A 14,372-nucleotide genomic window follows, 5' to 3' on the forward strand; every position below is an offset into this window, starting at 1 on the left:
AATTAGCACAAATGGTAAGTTCCGACAGTGCCTACAAGTGTGCCTACTGGCCGCTAAATGGCAATACCGGTTTCATATGTATACACCTGGTATGTATGTATGATATTAAGTACACGTATTTAATTTTTCAATCAAAATCAAAAGAAGACTTTCTGTGCGTAAAAATTAAGTGAAAGGTGCACTTAACCTTTTTAAAAAAAAAACCAATGTCAGAAGCCAGAAAACATTGCTTCGAAAATGATTTTTCAAAAAGTTTGTTTCCAGCGATGCATACTTGCTGAGAACATTTTTCTCTTAATTTTTTTTAAACAGAAACTTATATTTTAAAATTGTATATTGAATTTGAAAATTATCCTTGAATTTTTATTATATAAACTCCTAATCTGTTAAGGAAACGTAATAATAATCAGTAAATAATAATCAGTTGATTAGACACTCGGACTTCACCTCAGAGGTCCGAGATTCGATCCCTGAGCCGGTACCTCTGGAAATTTTTCAATGTTCCTTTACCGATTTTATGGTGGTTCGGAACCCACCTTGAGTTGTAGGTCCCCCCATCGTGTACTTGACTGCAACCCAGTCCGTCAATGATGGGGTAAAACCAGGCTTTGTCTAATATATCTGGGCAGACTGCTCTCATCAGATCACTTGATTGCATTATAAAAATGCGTCCGTGACTGATGACATATACCGGGACAGCCCCGTGCAAAAATGATCAAATAAAAATCCATCTCTAACCAAAAATGCCTTCGACATGTTGGACAGTATAAGCCTGTAACAACATTTCAACACTGAAATGTTTTTAAAAAAAAATAATAATAATAATAATAATAAGGCCTCGGTGGCTCAGTTGGTTACACACTCGGACTTCACCTCAGAGGTCCGGGGTTCGATCCCTGAGCCGGTACCTCTGGATATCTTTCAATGTACCTTTACCGAGGTTCTCGTGGTTCGGAACCCACCTTAGGCTGTAGGTCCCCCCATCGTGTACTTGACTGCAACCCAGTCCGTGACTGATGATATATACCGGGACAGCCCCGTGCAAAAATGATCAAATAATAATAATAATTTGCAATTTAAATAATATATTTTAAAATAATTAGCTATAATTATTCATATTATTATTATCAAAGTAATATTGTTCTAAAAACTTCAGATAATAAATTTTAAAAAATGTATTTATTATAATAACATTTTATAGTTGAAAAAATCATTAAAACCAATGCTTAGTTAAATAATTAATTTTAAACTGTGATGTGAAATTCAACAATTTTTAAGGAATACTTCAAATTGTATACATTGAAACATTTAACAGGTAAAAATTAAAGAATTTTACAAGTTAATAGTTGAAGGGGTTTGTTGAAACTTGATTTTTGTTGTTGAAGATTTATCATTTTCGTTGAAATTGATCTACTTGGTTGAAAACCCGTTTTTTCTAATTTTAAATTAATTTTTTGAACTAAAAATAAATCTTTTTGGTTAAAACATTACGATTTTAGTAGCATATTTAGCTCTTTGGATACAAAATAAATTATATTGTTGGAAATTAATGTTTTCATTTGAAAATTCATCTATTTCATTTTTGGTTGAAAATTTATCTTTTGACTTCTTCAAGGTAAGTGGGTAAAAATTCATGCATTCCGTCGATAATTCATTTTTGTTGTTGAAAATATTAAGTTTTTTAAACTGGCAATTCAACTATTCCATTTATTACATTCTTGTTTGTTTGTCAATTGAACTATTTGTCGTTTAAAATTCGCCTTTTTTTTAAAGAAAATGAATATTTTTTTATGTAAAATTACAAAACTTAAACAATTACTTTTTTTAAACAGTGTTTTAACTGTGATAATTCTATTTTCGTAATTTTTGGCTCATAACTACGCAGCCATTCATACCGAGTATTCTTACAACAGAAATAGACCATAAAAGGAGGAAAATTTCCAAAATTTTTTAGGTTCAACCAGGTATACGGACTATAGGCAAAGATATATACGGTTCATACTTAATTCCAGAAGCATGCTTTCGAGGTTTTCCCCGCAAGTAATTGAGGGGTTCAAACTTAAAAGGCCTTTCATAAATATGGGTCATATATCTCTCAAACTTAAGACTATTTTGTAGAACCGATTGCAGTTTAATATTTAGGAATTTGCAATCATGTATGTTATATTAAAATATTCATACAATTAAAAATAATGTTGTAAAAAGCTCTGAATAAAAAGTTTGTAACATTTTGAAATGTTCAAGAATTTTTATCAAACTAATCTTTTGCCAGACAAACAACGCCACTAATAATAAACAATGAAGTTCTTGAGAGTGTTTTTCTTCAAATATATATATCATACCTTAAATTTCGTTTTAAAACACTATAAATCTGTAAAAGTAGAGGAGAGTACGCGAATATGAGATATTCTCGTAATATGAGAAAATGGGGTATCAGCTAAACTAAGAGACCCACTCTGTTGGTTCTATCACTAACTTTTAGCCCTTGAAGAAAGAGTAATTTCGTGGTATAGTCAATTTTTCATTGGGCTTCTAAAGATTATAGGCGAACTTTTCGTGAAATCGATGGTGGTCGAGTTCTTGGAAGGGAATTCTTTAAACCCTATTTATTATTCATTAAATATGTATTTAGCAGTAAAGTTTGTCTGGAGTGATGGGGATTGAATAACTAAGTAGGAATATATCGATAGTGTTAAAGTTTTTCATTGTACAGGTCAGACAATTGTAAATGCATAGTTGCACGGTGTGGTTCTCATAATATGAGATACCTGTGGTTTTTATAACACTGTGGCTGCGTGGGGGAAATTGGTTACAAAAATGTTTGTGGCTACTGCAAAAATTAAATATATCTAAATAGCAGTAAATTTATACTTCGAAAACATAGAATGAAGTTTTTCATTAAAAATAATACTTTATTTTGCATTTTGTTAGCTATTTCTTGGGGTATCTCATATTATGAGAATAGTTTGACGAGTTTGGAAAAAGCACTTTTTTACATTTTTTGTATTTTCAGCATAAAAAGCTACAAACTGTATATTAATTAATACAATCTATAACTGATAAACATATGTTAAAATAGTTACTTAATTTAAGCGTTTTAGAGAAAAATTTGCTTGATTTGCCTCTGCTTGATTTTATACAGAATTTGGAACTTTGATAGCATTCAACATTTTAAAGAGAAAAATGTTTAGCTCTGTCATAATTAAAATAAATAAAACTTATCAGTCATTAAAAAAAGGTGAAGATAAAATTTTTTCCCGTAATGTAATAAAATTATAAGTCATAATTTATGATTTATAGCATATAAATAGCTATGTAACGATATAATATTTAAAATTTTAATTTTAAAAATAATTGGTTTTCATTATATAACTACTCACTAATAATTGTGAATCATTAGAATAATTATATAATAAACACTTAATATTCGAGTGGTAGATAAATATGAAGTACATCATTTACGTTTACGGTAACTCCTGTAATTGTAACTGCGGTGGTAACTCATTTTTAAAATTCTCTAACTTATGCAATTACCGACAAACCAAGAAGGCGCTTTTAGCAGTCGGATTTTGACGGAGTCTCTTATTCTATTACATGAGCAATCTCCCAACTCATCTCTGCCTTTATCATGCCGTCGAAATAAAAATGTTATTTTTTAGCATTTCAAATTGCGCACGAACAGCAGCGAATCAGAGACCGAGCACGACGCATGCGTAGGAGAGTTCGGGGCACTCGTTACGAGCGCTGTACAGTACATAGAGCCGCAAATGGAAGAGACCCTCTTCTTAAAATGTTCAGGAAGCACGAAGAAGTGGGCAAAGGAACGTTTTTGTACAAAGCAGCGGAGGAGGCTGCTGAAACACTCGGACTTAACTTCAGTATTAGGGGTGAGCAAAATGCATCAAATCTTATCTATTTCAAGTACTCACTCCTAAAAGTTCGGATTAAGAAAGCACAAGAGAAAAACTTCAGTAAGCAGCTCTTCGATAAGAGGATGCACGGTATCTTCCACATAAATGTGGAGGATCAGTCAATGTCGTGTGAGCTAACTTTTGCTTTCCTTAAATCACCCGGATTGAAGTCTGGTATGGAAAGTTTCATTTTGGAATGCCAAGACGGTGTCATTTCCACCTTAACATACCGTCGCCACATTTTAAGCCAAGACATTCCCGATAATAGCTGCAGGGCGTGCCATGCACATTCCGAGCATTTAGCTCACATACTATCTAGTTGTCCAACTCATGCGGGAATGACCTACATTTAAAGGCATAATGCGGCACTAAGAGTGCTTTATCACCATATCTATCAATCTTAAGGCATTAACCTTAATATCACTCCTCTAAATGCTCCTAGGGACATCGAGTCAATTGTTGAGAATGATAAGTGCTGCATATACTGGAAATTTATATTATCGACAATTGTTCCTGTTTCACACTCGAGGCCTGACATGGTTCTTCTTGACTTCGAGGAGCAAACCACGTTTGTTACCGAATTTTCGGCACTAGCTGACAAAAACATCATAGCCAAGGAAAATGAAAAGGAAGAGAGGTATGGAGACCTTATGCGGGAGCTGCAAAGATTATACCCGGAATATTCTGTTAACCTAATCGTCCTTTTCATCGGCGCTCTTGGAGGTGCCAAGCTTTCACTGGTTAATAGCCTGAAAAACATCCTTTCGTGTAAACAATATGCTAAAACCCTTGCGGGAAAAATGCAGAAGGCGGTCGTCCTTGGGTCGCTCCGTGTTCTCAGAATGCATGAAACTTTTGCCGGATCGTCATATTGATTCCGTTACAGACTGTCACCACCTATCTCGCGGACGTGAGACGTGCTTGTGGCTGAAATTTTACCTTGCTGGTATCGGATGCAGTTTTTCAGATTAGCACCCGCTCCTGGCGAAGTCCTTAAGTTGACCTCATGACAAACTTTCAATTATATATATATAATTTAGAAAAGGGATTTTAAATATATATATATGTCAAATTTTACCTCGGAATGAACTGTTTTTAAATCTCGCGCCATACGAAATGAACAATCACAGCTCACACAGGGGTGCGTACCAGGCGACCAACCGGGTGAATTGATGGTTGAAGTAAAGAAGTGTGCGGAGTTTACTAAGGTGAAGTGGAAGGTGAACATTAGAATGAACGGTTTCGAGTGTGCGTCGAATGTATGTTTGGCGCGTAATGTTTGGTGAAAGACAATTGAGGTTACGTTACACAAAAGTACAAAAAATGCAAGAGCAGGATAAGGAGATTTTAATTGCTGCTGCAGTAACGAAGCCATTGTTATTACAAACAGTAATGTGTTCAATAATAGTGGAAAGTGATGAAGATACTAAACTTTAGCAAAAGTATTATAAGCCTAGATGCGGCACGTGTATAGTTCGAGGAACTAATTGTAGACGGCGCTCCCGGCAAAAATTGCCCGATCCCCCCAAGCCTCTCAACCCGAAAATCGCACCAAACCAACTACTTTGCCCCTGCAATCTTCACCCGTCGAACAAGTCCATCAAATAGCCAATACTAAGTCGGTAAATAGTAAATACTTAAAAATGTAAAATACAAATTTTATATCGAGAATTTTGATTTATTATTTTAAATTAATGAATCAATTATTTTAATAAATTTTGCATCAAGAAAATATGCAGATGCATAAGATTTAATTTTAAATTTAATTAAAATGTAATTGTATCGTAATAAATATTTTTAGCTATCTTTTATGGGAAAATGAGTCATTTTGCTATTAAAATTTACTGTCTATGAATAATATTATTTTGTTGTTTTGAAAAAGAAGCGGTAGAAATTCTACTAAATGAAGCTATACATTTGAAGACATTAAAAGTTTTAATTGATAGACATAGTGAGTTGAAATTTGAAATAATTAATTTTTTTAATAAATATGATCGTACAGCGTTCTCACATGTATAATTAGCGATTTGGAGTTTTTAGATGTAGAGTTAAATTTTATAGGAATACCGCATCCCTTACGATTATTCATGTAAGTAAACAATAATTCGTAAATTTCTATGTTGTGTAATTAACTATAAATTAAATAAATTATAATGAAACGATAAAATTATATAATAAAATTATTTTTCAAATTGAGAATCCCACAATTTTAAAATTAAAAAAATGTATTTTTGATTTTTACTCGAGTGGTTGACAGAATAAATAAATATTTTGTCTTACATTCCCCACTTTAAACCAAAAGGTCAGAAATTATTGGAAAGTTTCAAAAACATTTATCTCTTAATTGTTAGTTTGTAATAAACTAATCCGTAAATGAACTATTTATTGTCGCGGGCACAATCTCATCGTGCGCTGTGTCCGTGGCTCGCAAGTTTAAGTGTGCCTGGGGGGCGCGTCTTTTGATTCCCGCGATTCCCGCTCAGACATTTATTCTTTACATTTAGAACGCTTGAATGAAACTATATCAAAAACATCTCTTTAGATAGCAGTATTTATATGCGTGCTCATATTCTGAATTTTTTGCTTAAATAAGTATAGTTAAAGATTAAGATTCTCAAAGCTCTGTAGGGTTTGAGGTACACAATATTATCGTGACACTCGCGCTGAGCACTCGTTTTTTGACAGACAGTTGTAAATTTATATTTTCTGAACCACCTTAAAATAAACTTAAAAAATACAATCCTTTTTTTAGACATTTTTCTCTATCTCGCGTTGTTATGCAAATAATAGGATTTTGGTTTTCATATTATTTTTTATACATGTATAAAGCAAAATATCCTACAAGCTTTTAGATTTTTTACGTACCTTGCGTCTTTTAGCGTAATATTGGAATTTTTGATTATCTGCATATATTACTTACGATGAAACAAAATTACGAGTCCTATTGAAAAGCGGTTTAAAGAAATTTTGTAGGATTTTTCAAAACATATCATTTCTCTTTGAGACTTTTTGTCGTATTTTGCGTCATTTTGTTCAAAATTTGAATGTGTGGTGTCAACTTTCAAGCAATTAAAAAAATTTTTGTTGAAAAAAAAATACTTTCTCCATCATAAATAATAAGAATGTAATAAATGAATACAAATTTGTATCACTTTTTTGGGCGAATAACTTTTTTCTAACAATTTGTTTTTGTACCTTTTGTTGTTTTTTCACATATTTTTAATACCATTTTTATGATCAAAACCAAAATTACGTGTCCTATCAAAAAGTAATTCATAACAAATTTGTGGCTCTTTTTCGGGTGGATAATTTTTGTTAAGTCTTTTTTTTTCGTAACTTGTATCATTTTTTCACAAAGTTTTTTTTTATATTTTCAATGTTATTTCTCGCGAATAAAACAGAAGGTACGCCTCCTATCAAGAAGTGATTATTAACGAATTTGTAGATCTTTTTTGAGATCACAATTTTTGTTGATTCATCTTCTTTCGTATCCTGCATAGTTTGACCACAAAATAGGATTTTTCATATCTCATTATTTTTTGTGCAATAAAAATTAGAATTTTCAATTTTACAAGAAAATCCAAAAAGTTTGTATGATAATCTTGTAGGGCTTTCAAAAAGCAATGTTTTTCTCTACTTTTTTTATATCGTACGTTGTTTGGCTTATAATTTTGATTTTCGATTGATATTAAATATTTTGAAAATGCTATAACTCTGAGAATTTTTTTTTTATAAAAAAAGTCATCAGGATAAATTGTTTGGCTTTCTGATTACTATTGATAACCATAAATAAAAATTTGGAGTAAAAAAAATGGTCCCAAAATTTGTATTTTTATCCAAAATGGCTGTTTACGAACTCGTCCTTTCTTTTTGGACTTGTCGGATCTTTCTTTTCTTATCCTTTCTCAATAATAAATGATGAGAATGAGAAAAATTAGAGGCCCTTTAATTTTTGTTATCAGTTTCAGTTTTTAAATCATTTGAATTCTTCAATGTAAAGCGCTGTTACTTTTCTCTGTAATATTGATATTTTATCCAATATAAATAAAATTTAAAATAAAGTGTCTTAAGTATAGTCTCAATATACTTGTTCTCTATTATTCTTTTAATTGTTGTAATTTCGTTTTCTGAGTCTTGTCGATTTTTCGTTTTGTATTTTTATGCTAAACAAATTTTAAACTATACATTATAAGGATAATTTCATCAAATACAAAAATCGAAACTTTAAGGGGTCGTCAGTAAACTGCATTACCAATTTCATGAGGGGGGGGGGGGGGCATGCTAAAAACTATGGTTCGAACAGGGGTTGGGGGTCAGTGGAAGAAAAGTTACGAACTTTGATAACATTTAGTATGTTCCCTTATTATTAACCTTTAAAGAATTGTTCTTTTTTTCTCTGTTTTTAAAAAATCCCCTTTTCTCGTCTTTTCGCTTAAATCCTTTTTGGTAGAAAGTCTACTATTATATTTGAGGTTCGGAATTCAACTCGTTTGGTTAAAAATTCTATTATTCAGTTGCAAATTTTATCATTCTGTAAAAAAGGAAACTATTTTGTTAAAAAGTCATCTTGTTTCGTTAGGAATTCAGAAGCTTAGTTAAAAGTTGAACTACTTTGTAAAAAAATTATTCTTTTGGTTTCAGATTCACCACTTTGGTCGAAAATTTAACTATTCTGTTTTTAGAAAATTAATCTTCTGCGGATAAAAAGTCATTTTTAGGCTGAACTCTTTTGTTAAAAATGTAACTATTTTGTTGAAAACTTTTTTTTTTTTTTAATAAGAATTAATTTTTTTTAAGTAATAAGGTAAACATTGTATTTTTGATTTAAACTGATATTTTTATTAAAAATTCATATTTTCTGGTTTAAAATTCAAACATTTTGTTAAAAATTAATATATTTTGTTGAAAGCTCATCTTATTTTAGTAGATCATTAATACAATTCTGGAAAATTCATTTCTTTGGTTAAAAATTTAACTATTTTTTTTTGCAATTTATCTTCTTTAATTGAAAATTAAACGACTTGGTTAAAAGTTGAACTTTATCATTAAAGGTTCATATTTTTGGACTCCCATTATTCTTTAGGGTTGACTCTTTTGTTGAAAATTTAATTTCACGATTTAGTTGAAAGTTAATCTTTTTTTTAACATGTAACAATTTTTTTGCCATTTTGGGTTTTTTGTTTTTTTTTCAAAATTGATTTTTTTCTGAAAATTTGCAATTTTACATTTTTGTTAGAAATTTATATTTTATAAGTTTAAAATTTAATTTTTTTATAACATTCTTTTGTTTTGTTGAAAATGCATCTTTTTGGTCGAAAATTAATTTTCTTGATTTTTTCTATGTCGTATTTTTATTAAAAATGCAATTGTTAAGTTCTAAATTAGTATATTTTGATTAATGATTTAACAATATGGTAGAAAATTAAAGTAGAATTCGTTTGTAAATGAACTTTTCCGGATTCTTTTCATGTTTGTTAAATCTAGTTTTTTAAAAATCATATTTCTGCAAGATTTACCTCTTTGGCTTAACATTGAACTTTTTTTGTTGACAATTTGGTTTTTTATGTTAAAAATTACTTTTTTTTTGAAAATTGCAACTTGTCTATTCTTGATTAGAAATGGATCCTTTATAAGTTGAAAATTCAACTATTTGGTTGAAAATTCATGGAATTTTTTAAAAACTCGTCTTTTTTGACGACGTTGAAGTTTGCCACAGATATGGATTTCAAAGTTGTGTAATTAATATAAAAAAAACTAAGAGTCACATCGAAAAAGTAAAAACACCTCTCGATTCGTCTCGGAAATATCTCGATGTGCATTTTTTGTTTTTTTGTTTAAACAATTTGTTTAACAATTACGCTATTTGTTATTTTTCTGCAATTGTTATAAACAAAGTATGCATCGGATCGAAAAACAAAGTGCACCAATGCATTCCTCTCGAAAAAATCTAGATGTGCATTTTTTTGTTTTTTCTTAAACGCATTTTTTAAACAATTAGAGCATTTGTTGTTCAGCGCTGTGTTGCTCCTTGCCTGTAGATATGGATTTCAAAGTTGTGTAATTAATATAAAAGAAACTAAGAGTCACATCGAAAAAGTAAAAACACCTCTTAATTCGTCTCAGAAAAATCTCGATGTGCATTTTTTGTTTTTTTGTTTAAACAATTTTTTTAACATTTATGCTATTTGTTATTTTTCTGCAATTGTTATAAACAAAGTATGCATCGGATCGAAAAACAAAGTGCACCAATGCATTTCTCTCGAAAAAATCTAGATGTGCATTTTTTTGTTTTTTCGTAAACCCATTTTTTAAACAATTAGAGCATTTGTTGTTCAGCGCTGTGTTGCTGCGTGCCTGTAGATATGGATTTCAAAGTTGTGTAATTAATATAAAAAAAACTAAGTGTCGCATCGAAAAAGTAAAAACACCTCTTAATTCGTCTCGGAAAAATCTCGATGTGCATTTTTTGTGTTTTTTTGTTTAAACAATTTTCTAAACAATGACGCTATTTGTTATTTTTCTGCAATTGTTATGAACAAAGTATGCATCGGATCGAGAAACAAAGTGCACCAATGAATTCCTCTCGAAAAAATCTAGATGTGCATTTTTTTGTTTTTTCGTAAACCCATTTTTTAAACAATTAGAGCATTTGTTGTTCAGCGCTGTGTTGCTCCGTGCCTGTAGATATCGATTTCAAAGTTGTGTAATTAATATAAAAAAACTAAGAGTCACATCGAAAAATTAAAAACACCTCCTAATTCGTCTCGGAAAAATCTCGATGTGCATTTTTGTTTTGTTGTTTAAACAATTTTTTTAACAATTACGCTATTTACGCACATCGTAGGAAGGAATGCATTGGTGCACTTTGTTTTTCGATCCGATGCATACTTTGTTTATAACAATTGCAGAAAAATAACAAATAGCGTCATTGTTTAAAAAACTGTTTAAACAAAAAAACAAAAAATGCACATCGAGATATTTCCGAGACAAATCGAGAGGTGTTTTTACTTTTTCGATGTGACTCTTAGTTTTTTTTATATTAATTACACAACTTTGAAATCCATATCTGTGGAAAACTTCAACGTCGTCTTTTTTGGTAAGAAAATCAATCTTCTTAGTTACAAATTCATTATATATTTCGACTTTAAATCTTAGGAATTTAAAGCGTTTCATATTGCATTCTAATCAATTGAAAGTGAGTTTTAAATAATAACTGATACGAGGGATTTTATTAGCTGTAAGGCATAGCGTATATATATATTGACAAAATTTTTTATCTTATTTATTTCTTCAAGTGAATTTTTTTAAAGTTTGCAATAACAAACAAAAACTATCCAATTAGGGGATTTACGTGTACAAAATCGTGATTTATTTTGTTCATAAATAGTTTCGAAACAATTTTCACATTGTACACATCATCAATATAATATACCTAAAAACCAGCTGAAGTGTACAATGTGAAAATTATTTCCAAACTATTTATGAAAAAAATAAATTACGATTTTTAAACCCTTAAACCCCCTAATTGGATAGTTTTTCTTTGTTATTGCAAACTTAAAAAAAATAACTTGAAGAAGTAAATAAAATCAAACATTTTTTCAATCCTTAGTGGGAATTTCTTTATAAGTACGAAAAAGTATAACTATTTTTACAGGAAAACATCAATGAATATAATAATTTTTTAAATACTAAGAAATCAAGGTATCAGTATTGGACCAGACCTGGCTGCCACCGTCGCGCAATTGCCGGATTGATAACTATGGCCTTGACTTGGCAGCCGGGGCTTGGCTGCCATTGTCGGCCCAACACTGGCTGCGGTCTAAGGATATGAAAAAAAAATATTTAAAAAATAAATATTAATTTATTGCGAGTATTTTGAATATAAATATTAATGGCCCTATTTAGAATGAATACATATATTTCATTTTGAACATTATGTTACAAATAAAATTTCTAACGCTACGAGGTGTCGAACCTACATCTATATGCCTAAATCTATAGCCTATATAGACAAGTTAAAACTCTGTGAAAAAGTCATCCTCATAAGCGGCAGTTCAGAAAAGTTAAAGAACCAAATTTTAAGCTATCTTTTTCTAATTATTTATTATTATGCGACGAAATGTTAAAAGGAATATCAATACAATAATTTTTAAATAAATAATTTTAATCGATTACAATTGCTCTTCGCGTAATATTTCACTACAACTTTTTGCAATGACAGGAAATATAATTTTTCATAAACATTAAAAATTTTTAATGACAGAACTTAACAAATTTCATCGTGAACTTTGACAATTTTTCAATAAATTTTTTTTATCTTTCGTGTAAGATTTATTTATTAGGTGCTAAAACTGAGACTTGGCGAAACAAAATGCCGATTCTGGGTCAAGCTTCGTGGAGAGTCGGCAAATATAAATAGCCAATATAGGCTGCCAGCACTGGCTCAACATTGGGCCGATTTAAATAAAACATTGTTTGCCGTGATAAAAGTGTCATTTGGCCCAGTAATGGGCCGTCACTAAGCCAGACTTTGGCTGATCCTCGTGAAACATGGATCCCCGTACTAAAAGTGATACTTGGCACAATAAAGTGCCGATACTAGGCCAAGCATCGGTGGAGGATCGGCAAATATAAATAGCCAATATAGGCTGCCGCACTGGCTCATCACTGTGCCGATTAAAATGCCGATATTGGCCCAATAACTTTAGCCAACCTTTGGCTACCAAAATTGGGCCAATACTGGGCCGTGTATTCAGCTCCGGCAATTCGCACTTGGGTTATTATTAAATTAAAGAGATCGCAGAAATAATGTTGGTTCAACCCCTAACCCTTTCCAACGTCTCAGGGGGGGGGGAGGTAAACACTCCTGTGACTGTTCAAAGCTATAATGTTGATCAAACCCCTTCTCGTTTCGAACGTCTCGCAAGGGCGGTAAGCAACCCCTGTGACTGGTCACAGAAATAATATTAGTCAAACCCCTACCCCTTTCCAAAGCCTCGGGGGGGGGGGGGCAGGAAGACACATCCCCGTGACTTATCATAAATTATTTTGGTCATCCCCCCACTTCTTTTTTAACATAAGCGTTTCTTGTTATTTTTTCGAAATCTACTCAATCAAATAATAAAGGCGATAATTTTTATTATTATTATGGGCAATTTTCGTAATTCAAATGAATAATCGGTTATGTTTAACGAAGTTTCTATTCACACCGTATTTTTATTTTTTTTTTAATTCTAACAGAATATGCATTATTTTATGCGTAATTCTCTTTTATTTCGTATTTCGCTTTTCGGGAAAAACAGCCGAGAACATTGCTTGTTGCCGGCGTCATGAAGAATATTCGTTGCCAGCGCCGACAGTGTAGACTCTACCTAAAATGTAACTATTATTAAAAACGTGCAAAATAAAAAGTAAGCGGTTTGAAAATTAAAATTTTTCAAATTGTTTATTATGCTTTTGAAAACTTAACATTTTAAATGCAAAATTAAAACTTGTGAGAGGGAACATGCAAATTGAGAACTGTTAAATGGTAATTATTGAAAATTAATTCATTTTTAGGCAATTTAATTTGTATCAATTCTTATTTAGGATAAGATTTCTCAAGCGTACCTGCCTAAAAAATTTTTGTCTTCGATTTTCTTGAATTTCCCCTCAGTTGTAGTCCTAGTGGACCTCTCTCAATTCCCCAAATGATAGAACTCGAAAAGCGGCGCCTTAATTTTTTTTTTTGATATAAAAGAAAACTTGATTTTTCCATTTTAATTCCATGAATAATATTATAATAGGACTGTTGTTATTAGACATTTTTTTAAGAAACTTTTTAAAAAGTTTATATCATATTTTTTTTATTAATGTTTTATTGTTCCAAACTGCTTTTCATTAATTTTTTAATAGTGATCTGAAGCTGCATATAATTTTCGAATTTTATTAATTCGGGGGACTTTTTGGTGTAAGTCCCCTGGTCTCTAACGCGTCGATGATTCTTTTTTAAAAATTCTTTATTTGACTATTTAAACTTTAAACTAATCAATGCATTCCGTTTACATAAGAAACTATTTCTATGTATAATAACATTAATGAATAATATAAATGATAATAATTACAGATCTGATTAGTGTATGTAATTTAATTGGCACAGTGGTTTTTTCGAGGTCTCTGATTTTAGATATAATGTCAATATGTTAAAATAAAAATAAAATATCCAATATGGCGAACATATTACAATTTGAGGATTAAAAACAAATAAAAAAATAGGCTAGACTAATTTTCAATAACTAAAGACAGTTTGGATATTTATTCTTTTTTAAAATTGTGTTTCGTTATTCAGATGATAGAAAACCCGGAAACGTACTTAAAGATAAATAATTTATATAAATTTATTATAATTTTGCAACGAAAAAGAAATTTCAAACCTCAAAATTAGAAACAACGCTGAGATTTTGGACCGGGGGGGGGGTGCTC

This window comes from Belonocnema kinseyi, chromosome 7, assembly GCF_010883055.1.
Source record: "Belonocnema kinseyi isolate 2016_QV_RU_SX_M_011 chromosome 7, B_treatae_v1, whole genome shotgun sequence".
NCBI lineage: Eukaryota > Metazoa > Arthropoda > Insecta > Hymenoptera > Cynipidae > Belonocnema > Belonocnema kinseyi.